This window comes from Pteropus medius, unplaced genomic scaffold (genome assembly GCF_902729225.1).
Source record: "Pteropus medius unplaced genomic scaffold, Ma_sr-lr_union100, whole genome shotgun sequence".
In the NCBI taxonomy this organism is placed as follows: Eukaryota; Metazoa; Chordata; class Mammalia; order Chiroptera; family Pteropodidae; genus Pteropus; species Pteropus medius.
This window is the reverse complement of record NW_024344437.1, coordinates 4,323,359-4,345,135: the sequence shown is the minus strand read 5'-3', so window position 1 is coordinate 4,345,135 and position 21,777 is coordinate 4,323,359. Positions and strand designations below refer to the sequence as shown.

General features: G+C 38.1%; 1 pseudogene; it reads right to left on the bottom strand.

Moving 5' to 3' along the window:
* Window positions 1-567: 567 nt before the first annotated feature.
* LOC120610767 (uncharacterized) lies at window positions 568-686 on the bottom strand (annotated as a pseudogene).
* Between the last annotated feature and the right edge of the window lie 21,091 nt (window positions 687-21,777).

The following is a 21,777-nucleotide window of genomic DNA, read 5'->3' as shown; positions in this document are numbered from 1 at the left end:
TTGTGTGGGTGACTCACCTTATACTCAGGGGTAGCAAGTACCCTACCACTTCCCTGTTGCTGCTCAGTGGGTACAGATGTGTCACCAAGACACGAAGGGTATTAACACACCATGGAGGCAAGTTTCGATCAATAGGAACTGAAAGCCAGTGAAATAACTCCTCTCCCTTTCTCCCTCTGGAGAGACGGCTGAGAGATGCAGAACGTCATTGGCCCTCAACTCAGCTTCCTGTGGCACCAAGCAGTCATTTCCTTATGAAGTGCAGGCATCTTGGGAGCATGTTCCCCGCTATTAGCTCATCCTCCTTATTTGCCTCACTCCCTCTTTCTCACTTCTGTCCTCCTGAGGCCTACTCTTCAATAAAGTGTTGGCATATAAGGTTTATATTAGCCTGTTTTCTAGGGAATTCAGGTTAAGGTTATATACACACACACACACACACACACACACACACACAATCCTCTAACTTTTATTTATTTATTTATTTTTAGGCGAGGCAACCCTTGGTTGACCTCACAGATTGCAAGGACCTCGTCAGCTTACAATCTCTTATTTTTTTATTTTTTATGCCTACAGCCCCTGGTCTTCCTAGGTGGTCTCCCATCCAAGTACTAACCAGGCCCGACCCTGCTTAGCTTCTGAGATCAGACGGGATTGGGCTTGTTCAGGGTGGCATGGCTGTAGTTATAATCCTCTAGCTTTTAGAGGGCAGGAAATAATTTTCAGACTGAGAGCTACAAAAAAAGTAAAAATAAAAACAAAGACAAACAATAAAACGAAACAACAATAAAAATTGTTTTATGCCCTAGAAGTTATTTCCTACGTCAGATTATAAGAAATTTTCCCTACATAGAGTGCCTTGATTTTGCTGTTTAATTATCTTCATGCTACAGATGGGTGAGCTTTAAAAATACTTTATAATACATAATGTGTGTTCATACACATTATCTCCTTTCACCCCGAGTTAGGCGGGCAGCCACCGTCGGCTCCGTTATATTAAAGAGTAAACCCAGTTTTCTCCTCCCATACCACCTATGAATCCTTTGACAATGAAACACTTCTAATCTGTGAATGAAAGAATAATGTTGGTATTTTCTGTGGTTTGCTTAGAGAAGGTAGGAGAGATCTGTGGCCCTCTGAAGTATGGTGGACTCTTCAAATCAGACCACACTGGCAATTACTATTTCAGCTTAAGTGTATTTCATGCTCTAATGAAAAGTTCATTCACAGTATTTATTGGTTCTCTATAATTATGTTATTCAGATTTGTTTTCCAAAATGTAGATACTTTGTGATTTGGATAAAATAAAGAACTTTTTCTTAAAAGTCACCTTAGAAATGTCAGTATAAACAGTATACTCAGAGCTTAGTGCCAAAAATCAGAAGGGGTTCAACTTTACTTAATGAAGTCAAAAGTCTGGAAATGATCGCAGTCACAAACTCTCACAATTTGAATGCTTCATATTTAGTTCTGAGTTCTTTCAAAAGTCAGAACAAGGGCAAGCAAGCTGCTACTCTGAGGGGCAGCATCTCTAAGTCAATCGCTGGGAAGCTGGTCTGTATTTCCCATGAGGACAGTATCCCGAGAAGTGTTTAAGTCCCCAAACTAATTCCTCAATGTCTATTTAACTCATAATGTAGTCGAATCCTATTTCAGAGAGTTATTTGGGTAAAAGGAAGAAAAACAAAAGTAGAAAATAAACTTCTCCCAGTATCCCTGGCTCAGAGCCATCTTGCAAAACTGAAAAAAGGACAAATTTGGTGTTGGCCTCATCTCGCTTTACTTCGTCAGCCCTCTCCTACCTCTCGGTTCTCCTTCCGAAAGGCGTCATCAGCAGGGAGCCCACAGATCACTCCCCGCCACGCCATCCACTCATCAGGGCCTGCTCTTCCCTAGATCCCTCTGCCATCCACAGGATCCACCCCCACGGTTCTCAGATGCTTGGGGTGAACACAGTTCACATGACTAATTCACATCAATGTAGCATTGGCCAGTCATGCACCATCATCCCCGACCCCATAAGTGTAGACCTGTGAAATAGGTTGGTTGTTAACATAAGAGAATTTAACCTAACAGATAACCTAAGAATAGTGGAGGGCCTGACACAATCTGTAGTGGCCACTTCCTCTAGACCAGACCTTATCGTGGATACTTTTCATCGAAATGATATAGAGGTTTCAGAACACCAAGAGATAGAGATCAATCAAAAGCGTTCTCAGCTCCTTATTCAATAACAAAGGGTGGGCTGTTTCAAACAGGCTACTTTTCCAGGACACTGTCTTCGGTATCAGCTTCCCTGAAATGACCTACTTTTCCTGACTTTTTTTTTTAAAATACTTGCTTTTTTTAGAGCAATTTTAGGTTTATAATTAAATTGAAAGGAGGTACAGAGATTGCCCACATACCCCCACTACTACATATGCATAGCTTCCCCCATTATCAACATCATTCATCATAATCATACAGTTTTTTGTTTGTTTGTTTGTTTGTTTGTTTGTTTGTTTTACCAGCGATAAACCTACACTGACACATCACAATCTCCCAAAGTTCATAGTTTACATTAGGGTTCACTCTTGGTGTTGTACATTCTATGTGTTTGCACAAATATATAATGACATATATCATCTATCATAATATCAGAGGATTTTCAGTGACCTAAAAATCACAGCAAGTTTCAGACCCCACCACATGATAAGGTAGAGAATGTCAGCTTGGGTGGGTGACGGGGAGGACAAAGCCTGGCACTCTCCTGGCAGCCTGGTTAGAATTCTGCAGTTCAGCATCAGGAGACTGCAGAAAGGTGAGGGACACCTAGGATAGAAGGTACCTCCCACCCACACCCACACCCTCCTCAAGCCTCCAGGCCCATTACATTTAGTATAAAATAAAAGCGCAGTTAATAAATGTGTACCGATCACTCCTGGTTTTTTCTGTTTGTTTCTTCTGTGAAAATTAATAAACAGCAACCTCTTTTAAAATGGCGTCGGAAGTTAGAAGAGAGAACGCTCATGCACGTGTCAATCAGAGCACACTGCTTACTCCAACAGGAGGAGACACACCTTGCACTTTTGACAGGAAGTGATAATACTTAACTACCTCGGGAGGAGGAAGAAAAGATGTTTCCTCGCCCAGTAACAGCTCAGCCAATGGGAGGCTACCATAACTCAGCCAATGAAAAGTCACTATACTTCTAATTTTGAGTTTCCTCCAATGGACAATTCCTTTCCAACAGCCCCGCCCAAGTCCATAAAAGAGCGTGCCCCTCCTTTGTTTCTCTGGACCTGAACACGGTTTGCCATTAGACCACATATCCCAAATTATAATCCTTTGCTAGTCCCAAAAAACATGTTTTACTGGAGAAATATCTGGCTGTATATTTGTTTCAGATCAATATTCCATTGACCTCCTTTTAATATTTTTTAAAGTCTTGAGGGAAGTTCTAACTCTCTCACAGACAGAGGGGGAATGAAGTAAGGGGTGGGAGATCTCAACAAGAGCCTGGTCAGTAACAGCCACTAGACGATTAACTATGGGTTCCCAGTGAGTTTGGGGTAACCGAAATGAAAAATTGCCTATTGATCTATGAATAGATCAATTCTCATTGAAAAGTCACCAAATTCTGGAACCAATTGACGTCTGTCCCTCCATAGCATCATTATTCAAGGTGCCCTTATGCCAAAGTGCTGCTATGCTATTTGTGCTGTTTCCTCTTCTGGTGATTTGACTGCAGGTACATGAATGAGGGTCCTACCTGGAGCAACACAGGAATCTGCCATCTGAGCTAGTCATTTCAATGGCCTCACTGAGCAGTGCAGATCAGAGTAGGGAAAGCTGTCAGGATTAGTTGCAATGATTGGTCCTTCTGTCACCTGGTTTATTCACTCACTCTGTCTAGACTCCAATTTCTGGAGCCTTGAGTGACTAATTTTTCAAGAAAATACAAGTAATTTCACTTTGCTTTGCCTTAAGCTCCATGTAATTTAATATTTAATGTGCACTGAGTAATACTATGTATGCCTCATCAAAAAGCAATCTGCAGATATCCCAGACTATCATATCGCTTTGACTTTGCTCATAATCACGTATTAACCTTCTTACTGAAGTCTCGGCTTTGTAAAACTTCCATCTTAGAATCCTATTTAAAGCTACAGCATTGACACGAACACTTCGTCAATGCCTTTCTTATCTCATATTATGGCTTGCAATAGTTTAAAATGCTGTAACTTCACTTTAGGTTGGTTTTGAGTTGTTTAACTGCTGTCCCTTCCTCTAAAACCTCACATGTTGTGTTAAAAGACTAGAACAGTCAAGTTGTAAAGAATAATTACTCAGAACACCATAAATGGGCAGAGTACAGAGTCAGCAGCAAACTCTTGATGATTTTTCCAAAAGCAGTAAACTATAACAGTACGAACACATCGTCATAAAACTTGACGATGTTGTGCTTTCAAACAAGCATACGTAGGCATAGGACTAATAACCTTGTTTGAGAGTCTATGTCTCTGGAGCTCTTGGGAGAAGAATCTATCCTTTTTCTGCCAATAGATTGTCAGAGAACCATAGGCAGAGGCAGGACATTATGGTACAGTCATTTTGTCTAGTTCAGTGCAATGCTGCTTTGTTGTATATTCCTACAACTCTTACCTTTCCCTCATGAGATTGGTCCCTTACCTTCATTGTGGAACATCATTCAGCAGACTAATAATGTGTAATATTAAAACCATTTCCTGAGATAATACAGAAGTTTTACTTTTCTTCAAGATCCTTATTTCTGCTAATTACATAAGATATTTTAAACCGTGTCTGCCTTGCCCTAGAGTTTACCTCTTCACATATACATTTCCTGTTACCTAATCAGAATTCTTTTCATTTGTTCTCTTAAGCCAGTTTCTTTAATGCACTTACTTAAGTCCCTCATTTCTACTCAATTATTATGTTCTCTTTTAAATCCATTATTTCAATAAATGTTCGTTGAGAGTCCATTATAAGCCGTAAACCATTCTTGGGCCAAACCTACATCAGTAAATAAGACAAACAAGATCTCGTTCTCCTGGAATCTGTGGACTAGTAGATAATAATAGCTACAATTATCAAGTGCTAAAAACTTTACACATATTACCTCCTTTAATTCTCACATCAGTCTTATAAAGCAGACATTATTATTCTATTCTACAGGTGAGGAAAGTGAAGCTCTGAAGAGCATGCCCAAGGCCCCCCAGCAATGACTGGCTCCTGGCGTGGATCTGCTCCCAGCCCACTGCTGCAAGTTATCAGCGTCCAGCCAGGGGACCTTGTGCTCCCTTCCCTCAGCTACCCAAATTCCTGAGTATGTGTGAGCCTTCTCCTCTTTCCTTCAGCATTATAATCACAGTCTCAATTGCCTTTCTTTGTTGTCTCTGAGTCTCCTTAGGAGTTCTCATTTATATCCAACAACTACGATATCTACCTTCATTATGACTTTCACCCCATGGTTACTAATGGGGAAACATCTGTAACATATGGGTTTCTTTCCTCTCTTAATTATGAGCTTAGAATCAGAGGAACTTTAATATTTAATATCTATGAAAACACTTAATGATTACAGAGTATTGTTACATTTTTGATGTAAAATCAGTTAAATTGAACTCTAAGCAAATTGACTCTATTTGCCTGACACACAGGCGGGCCAAAGGCTGGAAGAAAGAATGCATTTAAACTCATTAGAGATGACCTGCATAACTGACTTATGTCTCACCCTGGTCTCTGCTTTGCTTTTTGCTTATGAATTATGCAGGCAATTTAAACCATGAAGATAAACAAAGACTTTCATTGTCAATATCGCTCCACACCCGCTTGATGCAGATAGGTTAATAAACAGGCTGCTAATTATATTAACATTTTACAGTGTATGATTCAGTGTTGTTTACTGTAAAAACCAACCTTCTTCGCTTTGAATATTTACCTCCTTGTTCGAATGCGCCTTGCCTCGGGTAAGTGTTGGAGGACCGCCAATGTTATTCTCTCATGATAGGTGACAGAATTCAGGAATTATCAGAGGATATCACAAAGTGATCTTTTATACACTAAAATGAAATAACAAGACTGCCTAATAGATGACAACTTGAAACTAAGAGGGAATAATTTCTATTCATAACAAATTATCGTAAAGATCCCTGCCTATGAATATTTACAGGGGTTCACTGAGCGTAGCTTGGCTTTATCAAACCTCTTATAAAACCAGCCACCTGAGGTTTTGATTAGGTTCAATTTTTGCTGGTGCTGTCACCATGTCTAGGAGAGAGATTTCAAGATCTCTGTTTAGGCCCTGGAGGTTCCTCAGAGCAACAAGATAGTAGAGTCAGAAAAAGAAGCTTCTCCAAAAGTCGGATGAAAATGGTGACGAACCCCAGCTTTCATGGGTGAGGGAAAGTTTCATGAGAATCTAGAAGTCAGAGAAAACTGAATAATGCAGTGATTCGGGAGTATATTTTTACATGTTGCTGGTACAAATGTTTGTGCGTCGCCTGAATGGCTTTACCTTGACCCAACAAAGGAATTTATTTACTTCTTACTGGATGCCAAGAAATCTGGTTTAGAATACTGGTTCTCCACCTAACTAGGTGGGCAGCCCTGGGCTAATAAACTAACCTTTCTGAGTATGTTTCCTACCACTTACCTGGTAGAGCTGTCTAAGGAAAAAGTACAATATGCTTAGTGTCTGAAACATGGAGGTGCCTACTTGTAGCTTTTATTATTCGCTTATAATTTATTATTTGTTATCATTGCCGTTAATACTTATTTTCTGAAGTGAGGTAGTTTATATTATTTTCCCCAATTATTCTTTCCCCTTCCTTTGGGAGGATTATGTTTCTTTGTCCAGTTGACATTAGACTTGGCTAGGTGAATTATTTTAGCCAGTGAAGTGTAAGAGAAAGTGATGTGTGTCCCGTTAGGGCAAAAGCTTATAAAGTCATCGTGTAGCACTTCCATTATTCTTTTTCTACTGTCAAAAGCCCAGCATATCCAAGATGGGCTGAGTCTTTCAGCTTGGATCCCAAAATGAAAAAGACAGGTAGAGAAGAGCCATGGCTGACCTGCACCTGACAAGCATAGCGAGTTAGAACCGAACCTGTTGCAAGTCACTAAGAGTTATTCGTAACTGCAGCATAACCAAGTAGAACTGATTAACACATACTTTGCAGAGTTGGGGTAATTTGCATAGCGGCAAAGTTTTCAGCTGTGATCCCGCCTACCTTTAAAAGTTCTCCTCCAAGTTTCTCATTATATTAATATTCAGTGGTTCCAAATCTTAAGGATGCCGTTGTGGTAAAATGATAAAATATCTTCGCAGGTTGTTTTTACTTTTTAATCACTTCTCATCAACCTCAGGTTATCCCACACTAAAACCCTGACCCATCATGTTTGTATAAAACATCGAACTAGAACATCTTTGAGTGTAGAAATGAATTAATACTAAGAATTCTTAAGACAAATTGTTAAGAAAACAATGCCTATGATACAGAAAGAATCTTAAACACTTCTGGCAAATGTATAGGATTAGAAAAGAAGGCATTTTGCTCCAATGAGAAATCTAAAAACCCTCGTTGCATTCCCACTGCCTAGGAGTTATAGAGGTTACAATGATTAAGACATAGCACCCTGTCCTCCATGGGGCTATGGCAAAGGAAGATGAGATAATCTTCCTTCCTTTTTGGCTCTGCACAAATAATCACAATTCAAAGTGAATGTGAAAAGTCCCATAGAGAGGTACAAATGACTGCAACTTGCTATGAGATCACAGAGGAGCAAGAGAGGACGTCTGGCTGAGGTCAGAGAAATCTCAGCAATGCAAATGGTCTTTGACTTGCACCTCCGCAGGCTAGATAGTGTTTGAGTGGCAGATATTGAGGTGGGGAAGCATTATGGGGGTGGAGAGAACAGAAGAATAGGAGTATAAAAGCAGGTAGTTAAAGTTATTTTCAAAAAACGGTGAGCAATTCACTTAGTGGGAAGCAAGGCTATAGTTCCACTGTTTTGATACTAAGTCAGAGAGGGCTGATTAAAAAGGGGTGAAGACTTCTTAGGAAGACATGGCATGTCTTCGAACAGGAAATGACTGACCAGAATTGAATTCATTCCAATTTCTACACAAACAAAAGAGAATTAAATATTCTAATCCTTACAGCTAAAGAGTAAGGAGTGGAATAAAGGATCAAGATTTTCTGTGCAAGATGGTAGCCCAAGCACAAATATTTTACTCCCTTCTCTCCTGAAGACGTGCAAAAGCAATAAATCCATAATGACACTCAGAATGAGAGCGAGTCCATTAACCAGCCGGAGAGTTTGATACATTTTCAAAATTTAAAAAAATGTTGGAAGTTTAATGTGGTCACATTGTGGATAATAAAAAGAATACAGAAAGTCCCCACTCAACATCAGCATTAGTAGACTCTCTACATGGTAAGCTTAGGTATAGCTTGAAGCTCCAGACTGGCAAGTGAGGAGAATAAGAAGGAAAAGTAAGGCAAAAATCTGGTGATAATACAAGGTTTGTCTAGGAAACATCCTTCCAGTGAGTCTCCATGACTCCTTCTTCTGCTTTCTCAAGTCCCTGCCGACAGTAGTATTTGCTTCCAGGCTAAAACTGGGCAACTGCTCTCTAAAAACTTTATAACCTACTAAGGGAGGGCCGGGGTTACTAGCCTGTGGGTTGTTGAGGCTTTCTCTGTTTGAGTGGAAAAAAATAGGAATACCAGAAACTTTGACAGTATAAAAGTAATGAAACTCTTCTCAGGGAAGAATGTATGTCTTCTCCTACTGGCTGTCTGCGATATTGTCTAAAGTTGATGGACGAAGAGAGGTATGAGTACATTCTTTAGAGGCATAGAGATAAACGAAACAAGATTCAAAATTTATAACATTGCCAGCAAAAAGTGGGAAGTGGGAGGAATGGTAGAGAGAACCCTAAGTATACTGAATTCCTCATCTTTTGTAACGGGAAATTACTGGGTAGGTTTAAATATTTTTAAGTACAGCAAGAAATAGTTCTATAATCACATGATTTAGATATATATGGAAGTAGCCACTGGAAGAACCAAATGAGACAAGATTAAAAATAGTGCCTTCTGAGGAGTGAAATATGAGTTGAGTGGGGATTGTGAGGGTTGAGGGAGACATTTTTATTTTATTTTATTTTATTTTATTTTAGTCTTATTCTGTTTGCATATTTTTAACCATGGATAGTTACTGTTGAAATTTCAAAATAGAAAGAGAGATTATTTGAATTGTACATAATGCCCAGATGACAAGCATTACTCATTTGTTCTTTGTTGATCCCAAGAATTCGTAGGGAAACTACAAGTATTATAAGTCCACTACGAATTTCTCTCTCTTCTTGTGTTTATGACCTGGCATCAACATTTTGTTGTTGTTGTTGTTGTTGTTTGTTGTTGTTCCCCTGCCTTACATGGTTTTCTTCTTTTAGAAATAAAAGAAGTGTTTTCTTTCTGCCTTGAGCCCTATACTTAGACTTATACACATGCCAGTTTAATTAGCAATGTCTAGTTTTACCATCCCCAGGAACGACTGGGCCCAATACAGCATCGCATGAGCTTTAGGTTTCATTGGGCCAGTTTTTAGGAATCTAAAGAAGAAAATTACAGATTTTCAGTGTTAAACATGCGGTTGTATGTAAAAATTACTATAGAATATACCTAAAAATAAAAAATAGTTTAATTTCGACATACTTAATTGCTCCAATTTTCCCTAGCGTGCTTGTCTCTACACTGAAATTTGCATGAGAGGGCTATGAGGGAAGATTTAAATGAAGTTATTTTTCTAATAAGATTTCACGTGGGCAGATGTTTGCCCCAAGGAGCTGTTCAAACAACAGATCCTACAGAAGAACATCATGAAAACCAGAAAGAGTACATCTTCAGCTATCAAATTTTTGCATCGTATTTAAGACAGATCATGGTCCATTTGAGTTTCCAATGTATAATTTTTGAACTGGTGAATTTAACCTTTGTCCTATGATAAGTTGTCCACTAATAAGACCTAGGAAACTCTAAATGTTTACCCGGAAAATTCTCCTGAGAATATAAAGGCTTTAAAAAATGTTAATTTATACAGATATGAACTACTCAATTAGGCTCATGCTCAGAACAGTCTTCTCTGACGGGAGCCGCCTACCATCTGTTAAGTCAACTACATCCACTTCCAGTGATCCTGAGTTCATTGTTTTAGCTGCTGAGATTAAAATTCTCAGTCAGTCATAAATATCATCTGTTCTGTCTCCTCCATCTTCTTCCTGTGTTCACTTAGGTCATGATTTTTTTTTCCCTTCTTTTTAAATCAACAAATTTGAAAGCAAAACCACAGAAAGGATGTGTAAACAGTTTATTTTCACGGCCAACGGCTTTGAAACAACCACTAGCTCAGTCTGATGGTCCAGAAGGCTGTTTATTTTCCTGTTTTCTGGAAAAGAATTGGTAGCAGGTGGAATAGAAAATCCAGTCCAGGAAGGATTTCGGGAGGAACCCCAACTTCTATACCTTTCTCTAGCTCGAGTCGCTTCAGACCTATATATAGTCACCTCCTCAATTCTAGAAGGTTTTAATATTGGAGATCTCATAACAATCCAGTAGTTAGTTACTACAGCAGTTAATAATTTTATTGTCAAATGTAGGATTTTAATCCTTGTTTGGAAAAGAAAAAGTGCAGCTCGCTGCCTGAGTTCATTTAACATCACACGTAGGAATGCTACGTTTTCTAAGATTTGACATTTTCAGTGATGGAACTACTGAAAACAGGATGCTATAAATAGAATGATGTTATTTGTTTCCAAAGACTCTCGATATACTAGAACGATGAGAAAATAGTAATGAAAGCAACATATTTCATGGCAAACTTTGAGGGTAAGGTTAGGACTGTAATCTGCAAGTTATCTCGGGATAAACACTGCAGCCACAAGCGCCCCCGGTTTCTTGGGGAAACGGGAAATGGGTTAACATCCAGAAAGTCTCCAACAAACCCCTGAGGAGCTGGTCACCCTAGTTAAATCTCTCTAATGGCTCTTCAAAGCCCTTTTGTTCTCTTATCTTTGGCAGAGAAGCTTAGCAGTGGAGTCGAAGTCCTCCTTTTCATAAGATCCATTTACCATGCTCAGTGTCACAAAACTCTGTGAAGGGACTAAAGAGGTCATTTGGTCCAGTACCTCTGACTTCACATAGATGAAATAAAGATTTGCTTTGAAAAAGACCTCTCTTAGGAAGCCTTTAGTCAACTGCGCAAAATTGGATCGGCTGCCTTTCTTTTGCACCCAAGGGCAAGTGCCTACCTTTATCCTGGCATTTATATCACAACCATAATATCTGCTTCCTCATTTGATTCTTCATCCAAACTTTAAATTCTTTGAAGTCAGGAGTTCCAGACTCTTCTTCCTATCCATGTTGCATTCCTGGCACATCGTGACTCTCAATAAATGTGCTCGTCCTGTAAAAACAGAAACCACAGGGATGCCATTCCTGTAGGTGTACTAGACCCACACTGCGGGCCAGAGTACCCAGACCCCGCACACTTCTCAAAGGACAGAGAAGAGGATCCCCCGCTGATCCTCCTTGTGTGAGTTTTCGCATGTGAGACATACCTGTTTTTTAATCTATGCTCTGTGCCGCAGTGGAATTCATTAGACCCACAAAGCAGTACAAATGGTGAACCAATGGGACTCACCTTTATACAGCCACACATTTTATATTTCTAATGTTTCAAGTTCTTACTGATAAGTACTTCCGAAAGCCAGCTTGGCTTTTTATGAGACGCTTAATACGTCCTTTCTGGTAGGTATAGCGTGTAGAACCCTAAAATACATAGGAGACCAGGAATCATGGTAATTAATCACAGGGTTCCAGATTAGACAGGTCCAGGCTGGAGTTCTTGCTCCGACACTTTCTAGTCATGTGAATCTCTCTGAACCAATCACTTCATCTGTGAAACGAGTGTTCACTTTACAGGCTGTGTGAAAATTAGATAAGCGAGGCCATCCTAATTAACACAGTACCTGGCATGGGTGAGCCCTCATTAATATAGGCACTATAGCAACATTAGTACATCTGGTCACTCTCTATCTTAACACTACACTCTTTGGATGTTTGCCCCTCGAGGACACCAACCCAGGAGGTTGCCTTTCAAAATTCTGCCTGTTTACTATTGATGATTATGCTAGTTCTTGGCTGTAGTGTTATCTTTTTTTCCTTCAATCACAGAGCAGATGCATCCAAAATGACTTCTCAATTTCTTTTTTATTTTTAATTTAAAAATGTATTTTTTATTTTTTTCTAAAGCTTAGTTGACATTCCACATTATATGAGTTTCAGGTATACAACATAGTTATTCAACATTACTTTTGTTGTTCAAAAAACATTTTATTTTAATTCAAACATATGTATTTTAAATCATGTGCATTTACAAAACTAGTTTTGTTCTTTTTAAATTTTCTATTAAAGTATAGTTGGCATGCAATATTATATCAGTTTTAGGAGTACAACATAGTGAGTTGACATTTATATTCTTACAATGTGATCACCGTGGTAAGTCTTATAACCATCTGTCAGCATACAAAACTATTACAATATTGCCTACATACACTGTGCTGTATATTACATCCTCATGACTTATTTATTTTATAACTGTAAGTTTGTATTTCTTATTCTCCTTCGCCTTTTTTATCCATTCCACACACACCCCCACCCTCCTGGCAACCATTAGTTTGTTCTCTGTATCTTTGAATCCAAGAAAGATGAATACTATGTGATTTCACTTACGCATGAAATTCCAAAAAAAAAAAAAAAGAACAAAACATAAGCAGACTCAGACACAGAGAATTCACTGATGGTTATTTAACATTTATATTTCTTACAGAGTGATCACTGTGATAAATCTAGTAACCATCTGTCACTGTACAAATTTATCACAATATTATTGACTATATTCCCTAAGCTGTACATTATATCCTTGTGACTTAAATTTATTTTATAACTGAAAGTTTGTACTTATTTCCCTTCACCTTTTTCATCCATCCCCCACTTCCTGTCTCCTCTTGCAACCATCAGTTTGTTCTCTATATCTGAATCTATTTCTGTTTAGTTTTGTTTGTTTGTTTTGTTTTTTAGATTTCACATATAAGTAAAATTATATGGTATTTGTCCTTCTCTGTCTGACGTATTTCACTTAGCATAATACCTTCTAGGTCCATCCATGTTGTTGCAAATGACAAGACTTTAGTTTTTAATGGCTGAGTAATATTCCATTGTCTATATATACCACATCTTCTTTATCCATTTACCTGTCAGTGGACACCTAGATTGCTTCCATATCTTGGCTATTGTGAATAATGCTGCAGTGAACATAGGGTACACATCTTTTCAAATTATTATTTTCGCTTTCTTTGGATAAATACCCAGAAGTGGAATTTCTAGGTCATATGGTAGTTCTGTTTTTAATTTTTTGAGGAAACTCTCATCTGGACTCCTCCCTTTTACTTCTGTAATGTTATCTTATACTTTGCTTCATAATCTATTCTTTTTTTTTTTAAGTAATAGTTCTTCTTTTTAAGTATAGTTTGCATTTTGTTGTTTCTCTGATAAACATTCCAAACACTTCATTTCTTAACATTTCTCTTGTCTCAGTTTGTTTGCTTCCTGAGAAAAGAGGCTGAATTTTACCCAGCTCTATGCCAATGAATGCAACAAATTAAAATGTTTTATTGGTATCATCCTGTTTAAAATTTTTATTCCTTTTTTAATTGTAAATAAAAAGTGTATTAGATACAAGAGATAACAAATGCTGGTAAAGATGTAGAGAAAAGAGAACTTTGTGTACTGTTAATGGAATGTCACTTGGTACAATGGAAAACAGTATGGAGTGTCATCAAAAAATTAAAATAGAACTACCGTAAGATTCAGCAGATCCAATTCTGGGCATCTATCCAAAGGAAATGAAAACAGGATCTTGAAGAAGTGTGTCTGCACCCCCATGTTCATAGCAGCATTATCTACAATAGCCAAGATATAGAAACAATGCAAGTGTCCATCCACAGATAAATGGATAAAAAAGATGCGATTATATAATCACACTGGAAACTTGAAATCACTTCTATAAGTTTAAGAATTTTCCATGTTTATTGAACCTTTATATTTCTTCTGTGAATTTTATAACCACTTTTCTGTTGGATTTTAATCTTTTCCTCATCGGTTTATAGAAGTTCATTGTATGTCATGATCCCTCCATTCAGCCAATATTTTCTATCTACTATATTCAGGACACTTCTGTGGTCTGGGAAAAGGAGTGAACAAAATCCTCGCCTTCATGAATTTACGTCCTAGTGGAGAGAAATAGACTTAAATTGAAAAAAACAAGAGCAAAAAGAATATGTCATAGTATGACACAGATAATAAAGCAGGAAAAAGGAGAGTCCAGATGGGAGGGGGGTTGCCTCTTGGATCAGAGAACTCCTAACAGCAGGTTGAGCACAGACTTTCGGGAGGAGCCAAGGGAATATCTGAAGGAAGAATATCCCCAGGGGAGGCATCAGCAAGGGTGGGAGGGCCATGAGATGGCAGCAGGCTTGGCGTAGTCATGGAACAGCAAGGAGGCCAGCATGGCTGGTGTCGAGTGGATGAGAGCAGGGGACATGGGGCAGGTGATGAAGGTAGGAAAAAGCTGCCTGCCAGATTAGTTTGGACCTCCTCAGTCATAACGACACTGGCTTACTCAGAAAAATGGCGAGCCAGTGAAGGTTTCTGTCAAGAGTGACATGATGTAATTTATAAAGATCTCTTTACTGCTAGATAGCAAATATACCAGATATACTGTTACCTATCACATTTATATTTGTTGCGAATATATTCCCCAGTCTAATGTTTGTCTTTGAATTTATGGTTTCTGCTGAGTGTTAAAAATAAAAATGTTATATAGGTTAATATTTTTTTTATTTCTTTTTGTCTTGCTTTGAAAAGATGCTCCAGAACAAAAGTTGTTGAAAATTCTGAATTGTCTTTAATATTTTTGGATATCTTTTCCATCATTTAAGTTACAGATATGTGTTAGAGATTCAGAATCTAATATGACACAAAATATTGTCCCTTTTCTCTACGTCAGATGGTTTGGTGTCATACTTAAGTACATGTTTAACTCTTCTATTTGTTTGTTTAATTGTTTGGACATTCTAGAATGCAAAACTATTTTATTTTTCAGGAAAAGAAGATAGAAAGTAATAAATCTCTGAATCAACACTATTTTCTCTGCTTCTCACACACATTAAAGGACCAGGGTTAATTACAATGAAATCTTGCAAATAAGAATAATGATTTCTTCTCATTTCAGGACTGTGCATGAACCTATAAGACTAAATATATCAAAAGTCATGTTTTTAAAGAGATTTATTTGTCTAAAAGTACTATAATAAGTGATTTAACAGTAACACTAATATTTGGAGAAACAGGAAGGAAAAACTTGTTTATCACATGAATAACAATAGTAAAACATTTCTTAACGTTGGATTCCATAGTTATTTACTCTTTCAATTATGTATATAAGTTTGACTTTGTGTTGACAGTATTAAAATTAATGCTTCAATATAAATCTGGAATTTTTATATAAATAAATACTGAATATATAGAGTTACAGTCATAGCAAATATGATTATAGGACTTATTATTCTGATTTATTTATTCAAATTATGTATGAATACCAGAAAATTAGACAACTCCTATTATTTTGCATTTCACTGACTTATTTCCTTACCTTTAACATACATCGAACTATGCTAAAACTTTCGCTGTACGACTTACTAAATTTCAGTCTGACTGAAATCTTCTATGTTCATGTAGACAGAGTCGAAATCACAGTAGATAGAGCATCAAGTGTAACTATGGTCAATGTCCTTTCTAATAGAGGGGAACAATGGCCTAGATAATAAAATAAAGCATGTCATGCCCTGCTTTCTCGATTGTCTCGGGTTGAATGGAGGTGACAGCTGTCAGAGTGAAATAGGTGAGTGGGTAGGAATAGTGCCAGTCCCGCCACCCCCGCCCTGTGCTGAGTATCCTCCTCCTGAATAGCTAGCTCCTGGACACATCTAGTTTAAATTTTTACACCATTGCTCTTTTCTGTTTCATTTTCTTTACAACTCCATTTTCCTCTCACCCAGCATAGAAGAGAGCTGTCTGTCCCCGGCCCCTCCCAATAACTTGGAATTGCCTGCTTTACGGGGCATCTGAACTGCAGCACGGCCGGAGGATGCCTTGTTAAGAAATCAGCAGGGTGAACCGTGGCCTCTGCAGCCATAAATAGCGTGAATGAAAAATTACGGAAAAAGGGGATCACATTTCTTTTCAGTCACAGCTTATGGGGCAAACTATGAAAGACACTTACCACCAGAAGCTTTATAAACGCCCACGGGCATGGTCCTGTCTTCTTATGGAGCTGCTATCCGCCCTTGAACCGACTGCCTGCTGGAGCTCCCTCTCTACATTTCAGCCCTGAGGCCACCCCGACTCTGCCTCTTTTCCCCTTTTCGTGGCTTCATAGCTGCAGGACCCAGTCTGCTTTTCTCTAACTTCGTAATGGACACCAGGCAATGCTAACACACACACACACACGCACGCACGCACGCACGCACACACGCACAACAGGCTGTGCAAAGGCCTAGTCTCTGCAGCTTTCTTCCTTTCTGCCGCCCCAAAGTGAAGCACACAGGCCTTTTCTGTTTTCAGACTTGTGTTCTAATCACTCTAGAAGAACAATCATTGGGAAATCAGTAATGATACGGAATCTTCCAGAATGTTAACCTTCTTGGTCCCCAGGCAGTTGATCTTCTATTCTATGACAAAAGCTAAGAGACCGGGTCAACCACATCTCTCTGCTCTTACGTTCCAGCTCCATGTGCTCTCAGGTAAAAGCTTTTTCTTCCAAGAGCTTCTTCCAAGATCTTCTCTTATTTTCTGTAGGAGAAAATAAACAGACCCTGCCCCACACAAAAGACGTTGTTTTGATTTCTCCTCATATTCTCTCTGGGCTCTAACTGGGCAAGGAGGAAAAGCCACCCCCAGATTAAATCTTAGCGCAACTAAATTTAAAAAAATGTTCTTTGATATATATCTCTTTGACATATCTAGATAGTTGCATATTTTGGAGAAATGACAGAAATAAACTTGGCAAATGCAGGAGCCACCCGGCAGTATATAAAATCCTGAGTATATTGTATTCTTTGTTCATGAGGTATAAGGAGGGCCAAACGGAAACTCAGGGTGCTCAGCAGGGCCTGAGGCAGTTAGGCCAGGGGACTCCTGCTGGCAGGAGCTTCAGGCGGTCTGGCACAGCTGCAGTCACAGGCGGAGGGCAATTTGCCTCTAGGATCATCCTCCTAAATGAAGCCCTCCTCCAGCCAAGGAAGGAGCCATCTCTGGGAGTGGTTAGGTGTCACAGGGCTGACATGCAGAGGGAGTGGTTTGGTCATATCAGGAGGGGCTGGTTTGGAATAGGGGCTCCCCATACCACCACCTGTCTGCTCATATCAAGCATGCATTCCCCTCACCACTTCTGAAGACAGTCTTTAAAGGGGCCTGGGAATCTGGAGGGAATATTGTCTGTCATTTCCTTGCCAATTTTTCCTGTCTCGACCCTTATTTTAAAGGGGATATGAGAATCTTATTTTTAAAGTTTCATAGACCATTCAATAATAAAAGTAAATAATAATATCTAACATTTATTGGGCATTTGCTATGGGCTAGGTATTGTTCTAAGTGTCTTAAAAATATTATCATCTCACATCATTCTCCAAAATAAGATGGTTGCTGTGATTATTCTGTTTATAAAAAAAAAAATGAGCTGTTTTGTTCAAATTGCAGAATTTCCCTTTCCTTCCAATCACCTTCAGTTCCTTCATTCAGATATCAAACATATATTAAGTATCTATAGGGTATGAGGCCAAGTTCTAAGCAATAGAACAAAAGACTGCCTCTACCCTCAAGTAGCTTACAGCCTATGGGGATTTATAATAAGAACACATTTTAAAATTTTGAATTCAATGAGAGATGAAAGTGTACAGAGGGTGCTACGTTAGAAAATAGGAAGCTCACCCAACCAGGATGAAGACGGGACCTAGTTTTGGAGGGGGACAGTGAGTAAGGGAGGATTTCCCAGGGAAGGTGATGAAGGTTGAGCTGAATCTTACACGACAAAATGCCAGGCACCAGGGATGTGGGCCATGTGACAAACAACAAGCTGGGGAGGTGAGCTGGGGACACATCATGCTAAGAAACAGAGATTTTATCTTAAAATAAAAGGGAAGCCACAAAATTATTTTTATCATAAAATATTCACAATGTAAAATATACCATATTAATCATTTTTTTGGTTCAGTGGCACAGTTCAGTTCAGTGGTATTAAGTATACATTCATATTGTCACACAATCATTACCATCATGAATGCCCCAAACATTTTTCATCTTCCAAAACTATAACTCATTAAACAATAGCTCCCCATTCCCCATCCTTCTCCCAGACCCTGGTGACCCCCATTTTAGTTTCTGTTTCTGTGAGTTTGACTACTGGAGGTAACTCATATAAGGGGAATCATACGATATTTGTCCTTTTGTGACTGGCTTATTTCAGTTAGCATACTGCCTTCACGGTTTCCTGTATGCTATAGCATAGGCCAGAATTTCTTTCTTTTTCAGGGTTGAATAATATTCCATTGTACACATTTACCACATTTTGTTTATCCATTCATCCTTCGAAGGGCACTTGGATTGTTTCCACCATTTGGCTATTATGAATTAATGCTGCTGTAAATATGGGTGTACAAATATCTGTTTGAGTCCCCCCTTTCAACTCTTTGGGGTATATACCCAAAAGAGAAATTGTTGGATCAAATTGGCAACTGTATATTTATTTTTCTGAGGAACCATCATACTGTTTCGCAGGGGCTGAGGCATTTTACATTCCCACCAGGAATGCACAAGGTTTTCCAATTTCTCCACATCCTCACCAATACTTGAAATTTTCTATTTTGTTTGTTTGTTTGCTTGTTTGTTGTTGTTAGCAGCCATCGTAATGGGCTTAGAGTGGTTTCTCATTATGGTTTTGATTTGCATTTTTCTAAGTAATTGTAGTGGTGAGCATCTTTTCCTATTCTTATTGGCCATCTGTACATTTTCTTTGGACAAAATTCTATTCTAGTCCTTTGCCCATTCAAAATGATTTTAAGTAAGGGGTGATATGATCAGATTTGTGTTTCAGAAAGAGGCCTTTGTTGTAAAAAGAGCTATGTCTCAGAGGGCAAGAGGCCGGAGGCTGCCCAGGAACGCCATAGTGAGGCTAGAATCTCACTGGTGTTCAGGGAGGCCATGAGAGGATGGACCTGGAGTGTGCCACAGGGGTAAGATTGACAAGCCTTAACAATGTGGTGAGTAGGGGAGAGGAAGAGTCAAGGCTCTGTCTTACCAGAGCTGGGCATGGGGCAGCAGGCCCGGGAATTCTCTCTGCCCAACTCCATTGGCACCTAGTCAGCCCCTCAAGTCTTCCCTTTTCCATCTCTGAATTCTTTAAGGTTTTCCTCTCTTTTCTTTCTAACAGATTCCCTTTTCCCATTTTCCCTCCCTCTTTCTCTTTATTGGTCATGAATCCATGTCCTTATCCTCCCGCAGCTCTAGTTCTTCTATGCACATCTATCCATCCTAATCGTCACCCCATTTCCCTTCCGATCTACTATGGCCCCATCTCGAGCTGTTCAGAGGAAATCAGACTGTGAGGTACTTCTGAATGGAGAAGTGGAGGAAGCAGAATAAAACCAAAACGAAGGCTACAACAGGAGAAAACAAGTAAATGAGCCTCTTTCTTTTGACTTCAAAAATCCCAAATCCCTCTCCTTTAATGACTCAATAACATATCTCACGCTGTGTTGTAATTGTTGACTTAATTATCTATTTTGTTGTCAGGAAATTTAAGCTGAAGTATATATATGTTATTATTTTAATAAATGACAGAGAATATCAAATTTAATCTATGACAATCAGGGCCAAAATATATGCTGAAACCATGACAAAGAAAAAATTTTGTTTTTCTTCTTAACACACACTTTTTTATTTTCCAAAAAGAACTACTAGCTGATATTATAATAAATATAACCAATATATCAAAGACAAGAAATAAATGGTGAGGAAAATATAATGAGGAGTGCTCAGGTTTTATAGTTATTAACACTAAGGAACAGTGTAATAATCTCATTAATGTATCTAAATTTGGGGAAGTAATAAAAGTGAAATGTTTTATTAGAAAATTATACATTACATACTGTATGGTTTATCATCATGAAATTAGCCAGTCTGTCAGCAACTAGGATTTCATCATCAGAAGAAAGATGGAGCTGAGACATTTTGGCTTTTTGTGAAAATTTTAAGTGGGCAAACTTATTCTTTTTCTTCTGGGGCTTCTTCTCCTTTTTCTCCACTTAGATTAAAATTTCTTTATTATGCAACAATAAAATCTACTGCCAAGTGTACTCACTCGATCAAGAAAAGCAGGTTTTCAAAGTAGAGATTTTGTATTCTTGAATTTAGAAGTTGTTTTCCTCTCTCATCTCTGAGAAATGATCTAACTTCAAAATATGAGGAAACAACCTTTTGAGTAAGAACTGACAAGGTGTTATACTGTGATTCTGGAAAAAAATCAACACTACTCTCAGAAAACAGAATGTGTTTTTTCTAGTAAATAAAGTTGCAGGCAGGTAGATGACAGTTTACGGGAAGAAAGAGTTGTTTCCAACCCTCCAGCAGGATTTTACACTAAATAAATAAAAACACATCTGTGAGATACAATACCACATAATGAACAGTACACGAGTTTTTTTGTGTGAAGTTAAATCAATGATAAAAGGCAATCTGAAGTTCTATGTTTAAACTTTCAGTGCCAAACTCACTGCTTGACTTACAGTTTTACCAAAATAGTCGTTTTGGGTTTCTGATTGTCAGAAGCCAATTCAGTTGCTTCTTTCAGGAAAGTAAAAATTTATTTCATGGTTAGTTTGGAATTAGGGAAGTTGACGGTCCCAGGACTCTATTTGTTATGCACCAGTGAGTAAATACTAAAATAGCTAACAATGCAGCACTACTTGTTACAATTCCTGATTTTGAAAAAGCTTAAAATCGATGAGAAAAAAAAAGAACAAAAATACCAATAAAAAATGGAAAGGGGACATTAATAGCAATTCACGAAAGAAATGTAGATGATTAATAGTATATGAAAAAATATTCTACCTCTCAATAGTAAATTAAAAAAATATTCTAATATACAATATAAAAGCATTTTCGCCTATAAAATTAATAAACATGGTAAGAAATGATGATGCTTGAGTTTGGTAAGTTTCTTGAGAATATATTTGAAAATCGATTTGATATATATACACCGAGAATCCTTAAAAATGTATCCACTTTAGTCTCTTATGCTCTTGTTAGGAAATCAACCTAAAGAAATAAAAAAAATTGGACAAAAATTTATTTACCAAAACCATAAACAACCAGGTCTTAAAAAAAATGGAAATAGCCTCAATGTCCAAAAATAATGGAAAAGTTCATTATAGTTTACATATACTATGAAATATTATTCCACTATTAAAAATTGTGTTAATGAAATGGAGAAATGCTCATGAACAACGTTTGATGAAAACAAGGATATAAAATTATTACTATAATCTAATTTTAATTTTGTAAAATGTAGACATATATGTATGTAAAATCCATA